Here is a 9,025-nt window from a genome sequence, read left to right on the forward strand (position 1 = left end):
GACTATTTTTTGACTACCAATTCGAAAACTGACTAGCCCGTGGTATTTTCATGAATAATGTCTGTCGAAAACAAAGAAAAAGAGACTAACAACTTGTCACTTTGCAACTAATTATTTTCGTGTCATTTCTTCTTCTGTCTAGTGCTTAATTTATCCATGATTAGCGTACGAGAAAGATCGTTGGACAGTTAGAAAAAGTTTATTATACGAATATTCTTTTCTATATTTCTTTTCTTCAACTATGATATCATCACCAGGGATATCATCACTTTCTCTAGTTGGTATGAGAGTAACGTAATAATGATGGTATATACATCTCTTTGGGTATATGACAATAATCTTGATTGAAAAAATACATCTCTTTGAGTATAGTACCATATGCTATAAGACTTGTACCTTACTCTCTTTTGGAAATTAACTCTTACATGATTAAATAAGGACAAGTTTAATTTCTGATGCAAACACAAATTTCGATAAGAATGTTCAAGATTTAATATATATAAACTTTAATATATGTACATAGAATAAATTTTCGACAAAATATTTTCAACGTAAGTGATCACTCTTTATGGGGCGTAACTGCTACCCTGCGTAGGTTGACTTGTTTTAGAAATAAATTCCGTGTTCCGAGGCCTTAAAAATCTCTTTATGCATCACCTCAATTTGCATGCACAATCCGGGTGCGTAGCCGAAAAGCCATTATGTGAAAATCTGTGAAAAATGATGAATTTTGCCTTTAAAATGAATTTAAGTTGACTTCGGTCAACATTTTGGGTAAACGGACCCGGATCCGTATGGGACTTAGGCGTATGCTCGAAATTGAATTCCGAGGTCCCAAGCCTGAGAAATGAATTTTTGAAAGAAATTGTTTTGCTGAATTAAGTATGAAATAAAGAAAAGAATTTATGTTTGAAACCATTGGTATCGGACCCGAATTTTAGTTCCGGAGCCCGGTACAGGTCTTATATATGATTTGACTCGAGCATGTGAAATTTGGTAAGAAACGGACTCGAAATGACGTGAATCGGACCTTATTTGAGAAAATTGAAAAAAAAATGATGTTCTTAAGTGATTTCATGATTTTGATGCTAAATTCATAGTTGTTGATGTTATTTTGTCGGTTTGATCGCACGAGTAAGTTCATATGATGTTTTTGAATTAGTGTGCATGTTTGGTTTGGAGCCCCGATGGCTCGGGTGAGTTTTGGATAGGCCACGGAGTGGAATTTGGACTTGGTATGTTGCATATTTGAACTGGTATATTGCATGCCTGCAGGCTTCGCAAGCGAGCTCGCAAATGCAAAAGAGCCCAGGCCTGCATTACCTCGCAAATGCGAGGTATTCATCGCAAATGCGATGCCTCCAGTTGTAGCCCAGTTGTCGCAAATGCGATAGATTTATCGCAAAAGCGACTTCGCAAATGCGAAAGTCACTTCGCAAATGCGAGCATAACAAAACTTCTGGGTTCGCAATTGTGATACCTGCAATCTATAAATTCATAAGTTAGACGCATTTCAACCATTTTTCACTTTCTTTCAAAACCAAAACACTCTTGGGCGATTTTTCAAAAACAACTTCTCTTCCTAATCAATTGTAAGTCATTTCTAACTTGTTTTCTTCAATCATTAACATCTTTTCACATGATTTCAACTCAAAATCAAAGGTTTTCATGGGGAAATTGGGTGTTTTGGGTAGAACCTAAGTTTTTCAAATTTTGGGGATTTGGACCTCGATTTGAGGTCCGATTTTAAAATAAATTATATATTTGGGTTCATCGGGGAATGGGTAATTGGGTTTTGGCTCGAACCTCGGGTTTTGACCATGTGGGCCCGGGGGCGATTTTTGACTTTTTGGAGAAAACTTTAGAAAACTTATTTTCATGCATTAGCATTGATTCATTTAGCATTTATTGATGTAATTAAGTAATTTGTGGCTAGATACGAGCAAATTGGTGGTGGAATCAAGAGGTAAAACGATAGTTGAGACTTGAATTGAGTTCATGGCATCGAGGTAAGTGTTTGGTCTAACCTTAGTTTGAGGGATTAAGAGTTGAGTCCTATTTGCTATGTGTTACTTGTTGAGTACGACGTATAGGCATGGTGACGAGTATCTATATGTTGGTGTTAAGCATGAGCGTGAGTCTTAAATTGAAATCATTGTGTTCTTAAAAAGTACTACGAATGCCTAAGTTGTTGAGTTTCTGTGTTGGGCAAAATTATGATTATTCTCGTGAAAGTTGCTTATGGTTGAGGATTGGTTCTAGTTGAGGTTTCTTTGTAAAGTTAAATGTTGGAACAAGTTTGGTTATGGCTGACTCCCTTGCCGGGACGTATTTACTTATATTGTCGATCCCCTTCCCGGGATAGTGTTATTTCCTTATTGTTCCCTTGCCGGGACTCTTTTCTTGTGATTGGTGTTGAATATTATATTTGGATCGGGTTGCACGCCGCAATAATATTATATTTGGATCGGATTGCATGCCGCAACAATAATATAATTGGATCGGGTTGCACGCCGCAACAATATTATATTTGGATCGGGTTGCACACCATAACAATAATATAATTGGATTGGGTTATACGCCGCAACAGTATTTTTATGATTTGGATCGGGTTATGCGCTGCAACAATAAATAATAAGAGTGTTTATTGATTGGGCACGATTTCCTTATTCTTTTATTGTGAATTTTAAATTGTTCTTTATGATTTTCTCTTGAATTACCGTTGGTAGATGATATTTCCCCGTAGCATGTCCCCCTCCCATCTTTAATTGTTTATTTCTGTTTTATTTTCCGCTGTATATGATATAACTGTACAGGTTTATTTGGTAGTCTGGTCCTAGCCTCGGTACTACTTCGCTGGTGTTAGGCCAGACACTTACCAGCACATAGGGTCGGTTGTGCTGATACTACATTCTGCACTGTGTGCAGATCCCGGAGCGGCAGTTTTTGGACCGTAGTTTTGGGGGCTGCCTTCAGTCCAGTCAGAGATTCCGAGGTAACCCTACAGGCGTCTGCAGGCCCCGACATTCTCTTCTATCTTTATATTCTGTTTTCATTTACTTCAGAGACAGATTGTATCTTTCTTTCAGACCTTGTTTGTAGTAATTCTAGCCTGTCATTGAAGCGTGACACCAGTTCTGGTTAGATTTTGCTTTAGATGATGTATTGGATATTTATTCAAATGCTTTATCGTTTCATCCGCTTGTTTAAACATTTCGATGTTTATAAGCTATTATTCCTAACTGTTAAAGGATTAAAAATTGGGAAAAGATAATTTATTCACACCGTTGGCTTTCCTAGCTTTCATTCAGAAGGCACTATCACGACTTCCGAAGGTGAAAAATCCAGGTCGTGACAAGTTGGTATCAGAGCTTAAGGTTACATGAGTCTCACAATTCACAGACAAGCTTAGTAGAGTCTGAGGAATCGGTACGGAGACGTCCGTATTTATCCCCCAGATGCTACAGAGTTAGGAAAAACTTCACATCTATTCTTTCCTGTCGTGCGGTTTTGTTTCTCAATGTTAATATAATTTCTGCTCTATTCTTTCGCAGATGGCAAGAACACATGCATCCTCATCCACTGATCAGCAGCCCAAGCTCCCAGCAGCAGCTCCCACGAGGGGCAGAGGGTGAGATCGAGGCCGTGCTAGAGGTCGATGTAGGGGCAAAGCTCAGCCTAGAGCAGCAGAACCAGCGGCAGAGCCTCAGGTTGACTTTGATGATGAGGTTCCGGTGGGCCCAGCTCAGGTCTTAGAGGGGTTTATTGCTACCCCCGTACTCCGGGATGATCTGGTCCGTCTAGTGGGCCTTATAGAGAGTGTCACCCGGGCAGACTTGCTTCCTGTAGCACCAGCCGTCTCTCAGGCTGGAGGAGGAGCCCAGACTCCTACTACTCGCACTCCGGAGCAGATGGCTCCCTAGATTCAGACTCCAGCAGCTCAACCAGTTGGAGTAGTTCAGCGGGGTATGGTAGCTCAGACCGATGATGGAGCAGCTATGTCTGTCGATGCTTTGTGGAGATTGGACAGGTTCACCAAGCTCTTCACTACTACTTTCAGTGGTGCATCTTCTGAGGATACCCAGGATTATCTAGACAATTGTCATGAGGTTCTCAGGAACATAAGAATAGTGGAGACCAATGGGGTCGACTTTGCTACTTTCCGCTTGGCTGGATTCGCCAAGACTTGGTGGAGAGATTATTGTTTGGCTAGACTAGTCGGATCACTAGCTTTGACTTGGAAGCAGTTTACTCAGCTATTTCTGGAGAAGTTTCTCCCTATCACTCATAGAGAGATCTATCGGAGGCAGTTTGAACGTCTCTAGCGAGATTCTATGACTGTCACTCAGTACGAGACCAGATTCATTGACTTGGCTCGTCATGCTCTTATCATACTCCCCACCGAGAGAGAGAGGTTGAGGAGGTTCATTGAGGGACTTATCCAGCCTATTCGACTTCAGATGGCTAAGGAGATATGGGGCGAGGTTTTTTTTTTCAAGAGGCGGCCAATGTGGCCAGGAGAGTTGAGATGGTTCTGTCGCAGGGGGTGGTCAGGGGTCTGACAAGAGGCCTCTTCATTCAGGCAGATTCAATGGTGCCTCGTCTGGAGGTAGGGATTCGTATGGTAGGAGCCACCCTCCTAGGCCTTTTCAGTCAGCACTTCAGGTTTCTCACGGTGCTTCAGGTGGTCGTGGTTCTCATATACAGTATTCTGATAAGTAGACCTACAGTGCACCACTAGTTCCTATCAGTGCACCGCCGCTCCAGAGTTTTCGGGGTGGTCATTTAGGTCGCCAAGGTCAGTCTTAGTTTCCTCAGTCGCAACTCTCGGGTGGATGCTTTGAGTGTGGTGAGTATGGTCATATCCGGAGGGCTTATCCGAGATTAGTGGGTATTCAGTCGCAGCAGCAGGGTTCCCGTGCTATGGTTTAGGCACCAGATGTTCCACCGCCCCGCCAGCTAGGGGTGGGGGTAGAGGTGCTAGAGGTGGAGGTAGATGTATTAGAGGTGGAGGTCAGACAGCTAGAGGAGGAGGCCAGCCAGCAGTAGGCCATCGCAGAGATGTAGTTCAGGGTGGTGGGGCCTAACCCTGATGTTATGCTCTACCAGCCAGGCCTGAGGCTGAGGCTTCCGATGCAGTTATCACAGGTACTGTTCAAGTTTGTAGCAGAGATGCTTCAGTTTTATTTGATCCAGGGTCTACATACTCATGTGTGTCATCTTATTTTGCACTGTATCTGCCATCTGGTCATGCCTAGTGATTCTTTGAGTGCTCATGTATATGTGTCTACATCGGTGGGTGATTCTATTGTGGTAGATCGAGTCCATCATTCTTGTATAGTCGTGATTGAGGGTCTAGAGACTCGTGTAGATTTGTTACTTCTGGACATGGTTGATTTTGATGTCATATTGGGGATATACTGGTTATCACCTTACCACGCTATCTTGGACTGTCAAGCCAAGACTGTGACCTTAGCCTTGCCGGGTTTACCTCGTTTAGAGTAGAGGGAGACTCCTAGTCATTCTACCCGTAGTGATATCTCTTATATGAAGGCTCGGCGTATGGTCGAGAAGGGGTGTTTGACATATTTGGTATATGTTCGTAATTCTAGTACCGATGTTCCTTCTATTGATTCTGTGCCTGTTGTTCATGAGTTTCCTGAGGTATTTCCTTCAGACCTGCCGGGTATGCCACTCGACAGGGATATTGACTTCTGCATTGATTTGGCTCCGGGCACTCAGCCCATTTCTATTCTGTCGTATCATATGGCTCCGCCTGAGTTGAAAGAATTGAAGGAATAGTTGCAAGACTTGCTTGAGAAAGGCTTCATTAGACCTAGTGTCTCACCATGGGGTGCGCCGGTGTTGTTTGTTAAGAAAAAGGATGGATCGATGCAAATGTGTATAGATTATCGGTAGTTGAACAAAGTTACAATCAACAATAAGTATCCATTGCCGATGATTGATGATTTGTTTGATCAGTTTCAGGGTGCCAAGGTATTTTGGAAGATTGACTTGAGAGCTGGCTACCATTAGTTGAGGATTATGGGGTCCGATATCCCTAAGATAGCTTTCTGCACTCAGTACGGGCATTATGAGTTCTGGTGATGTCATTCGGGTTGACAAATAACTCAGCAGCTTTTATGGATTTGATGAACCGAGTGTTCTGACCTTATTTGGATTCGTTTGTGATAGTCTTCATTGATGATATTTTGATCTATTCCCGCAGCTGGGAGGAGCATGAGCAGTATCTTAGAGTGGCTTTAGACTTTGAGAGACAGTCAACTATATGCCATGTTTTCGAAGTGCGAGTTCTGGTTGAGTTCAGTTTCATTCCTGGGTCATGTTGTATCAGCAGAGGGTATTCAAGTAGATCCAAAGAAGATAGAGGCAGTTAAGAACTAGCCTAGACAAGCATCAGCTACAGAGATCCGGAGTTTCTTGGGTCTGACATGCTACTATCATTGGTTTGTGGAGGGGTTTTCGTCTATAGCAGCCCCGATGACCAGGTTGACCCAGAAGGGTGCCCAGTTTAGATGGTCAGATGAGTGTGAGGCAAGCTTTCAGAAGCTCAAGACATCTTTGACTACAGCATCGGTGTTGGTTTTGCCCACAGGTTCAGGGCCTTACACAGTTTATTGTGATGCATCTCGTATTGGACTTGGTGTGGTGTTGATGCAGGATGATAAGGTCATTGCCTATGCTTCGCGGTTGTTAAATATTCATTAGACGAACTATCTGGTTCATGATTTAGAGTTAGCAGCCATTGTTCACGCATTAAAGATTTGGAAGCATTATTTGTATGGCGTGACGTGTGAGGTGTTCACGGATCATAAGAGTCTGCAATATTTGTTCAAGCAGAAGGAGCTAAATTTGAGGCAGAGAAGGTGGTTGGAGCTATTAAAGGACTATGATATCACCATCATATATCATCCAGAAAAGCCAATGTGGTGGTCGATGCTTTGAGTAGGAAGTCAGCCAGTATGCGCAGTCTTACTTATATTCTGGTCGGTGAGAGACCGCTTGCTTTGAATGTTCAAACTTTGGCCAATCAGTTCGTGAGGTTGGATGTTTCTGAGCCCAGTCGTGTGTTAGCTTGCACAATCGCTCATTCTTCATTATTGGAGCGTATCCGAGATCGAAAGTATGATGATCCTCATTTGTGTGCCCTTAGAGACACGATGCAACACGAAGGTGACAAGTAGGTTACCTTAGGAGATGATGGAGTTTTGAGGCTGCAGGGTTGATTTTGTGTGCCAAATGTGGATGAACTTCAAGAGTTGATTTTAGAGGAGGCCCATAGTTCCCGGTACTCTATTCATCCGGGCGCCACGAAGATGTATCAGTATCTATGGAAATATTATTGGTGGAGAAGAATGAAGAAGGATATCGTTGCATATGTGTCTTGGTGTTTGAATTGCCAGCAGGTTAAGTACGAGCATCAAATACCTGATGGTTTGTTCCAGGAGATTGAGATTCCTGAGTGGAAGTGGGAGCGTATCACCATGGACTTCGTTGTTGGACTCCCACGAACCCAGAGGAAGTTCGATGCAGTGTGAGTTATTGTTGATAGGCTGACCAAGTCAGCACATTTCATTCTTGTGGCAGTCTCCTATTCTTCCGAGAGGTTAGCTGAGATCTATATCCGGGAGATTGTTCGTCTTCATGGTGTGCCCGTATCTATTATTTCGGATCAAGGTACACAGTTTACCTCACATTTTTGGAGAGCAGTTCAGCGAGAGTTGGGCACACGGGTTGAGTTGAGCACAACGTTTCATCCTCAGATGGACGGGCAGTCCAAGCGGACCATTCAGATTTTGAAGGATATGCTCCGAGCTTGTGTCATTCACTTTGGAGGCTCATGGGACCAGTTTTTGCCTTTAGTAGAGTTTGCCTACAACAACAGCGACCAATCGAGTATCTAGATGGCTCCTTATGAGGCTTTAAATGGTAGGTGGTGTCGGTCGCCTATTGGATGGTTTAAGCTGGGAGAGGCTCGTTGTTGGGTACAGATCTAGTACAAGATGCCTTGGACAAGGTCAGGATCATTCAGGATAGGCTTCGTATATCTCAATCCAGGCAAAAGAGTTATGCCGACCGTAAGGTTCATGATTTGGCTTTCATGGTCGGTAAACGGGTACTACTTCGAGTGTCGCCTATGAAGGGCGTGATGAGATTTGGGAAGAAGGTCAAGCTTAGCCCTAGGTTCATTGGCCCGTTTGAGATTCTTGATTGAGTGGGAGAGGTGGCTTACAGACTTGCATTGCCGCCGAGCTTATCAGTCGTGCATCCAATATTTCATGTGTCCATGCTTCAGAAGTATCACGACGATCCATCCTATGTGTAGATTTCAGCACTGTCCAGTTGGACAAGGACTTGTCCTTCGAGGAAGAGTCGGTAGCTATTCTAGACCGACAGGTTCATCAGTTGAGATCGAAGAGTTTCCCTTCTGTTCGTGTTTAGTGGAGAGGTCAGCCTGCTGAGGCATCGACCTCGGAGTCCGAGTCCGATATGCGGAGCCGTTATCCCATCGTTTACCCGACTCAGGTACTTCCTTCTTATGTCCGTTCAAGGACGAACATATGTTTTAGAGGTGGAGAATGTGATTACCCAAAAGGTCATCACTTGTTTTAGAAATAAATTCCGTGTTTTGAGGCCTTAAAAACCTCTTTCTACATCACCTCGATTTGTGTACGCAGTCCGGGCGCATAGCCGGAAAGCCATTATATGAAAATCTGTGAAAAATGATGAATTTTGCCTTTAAAATAAATTTAAGTTGACTTCGGTCAATATTTTGGGTAAACGAACTCGGACCCATGATTTGACGATCCCAGAGGCTCCGTAGGAAAATATGGGACTTGGGCATATGCACGGAATTGAATTCCGAGGTCCCAAACCCGAGAAATAAATTTTTGAAAGAAATTATTTTGCCGAATTAAGTATGAAATAAAGAAAAGAATTTACGTTTGAAGCCATTGGTATCGGGCCCGTATTTTTGTTCCGGAGCTCGGTATAGGTCTTATAT

Source organism: Nicotiana tabacum, chromosome 18, assembly GCF_000715075.1.
Source record: "Nicotiana tabacum cultivar K326 chromosome 18, ASM71507v2, whole genome shotgun sequence".
Lineage (NCBI taxonomy): Eukaryota > Viridiplantae > Streptophyta > Magnoliopsida > Solanales > Solanaceae > Nicotiana > Nicotiana tabacum.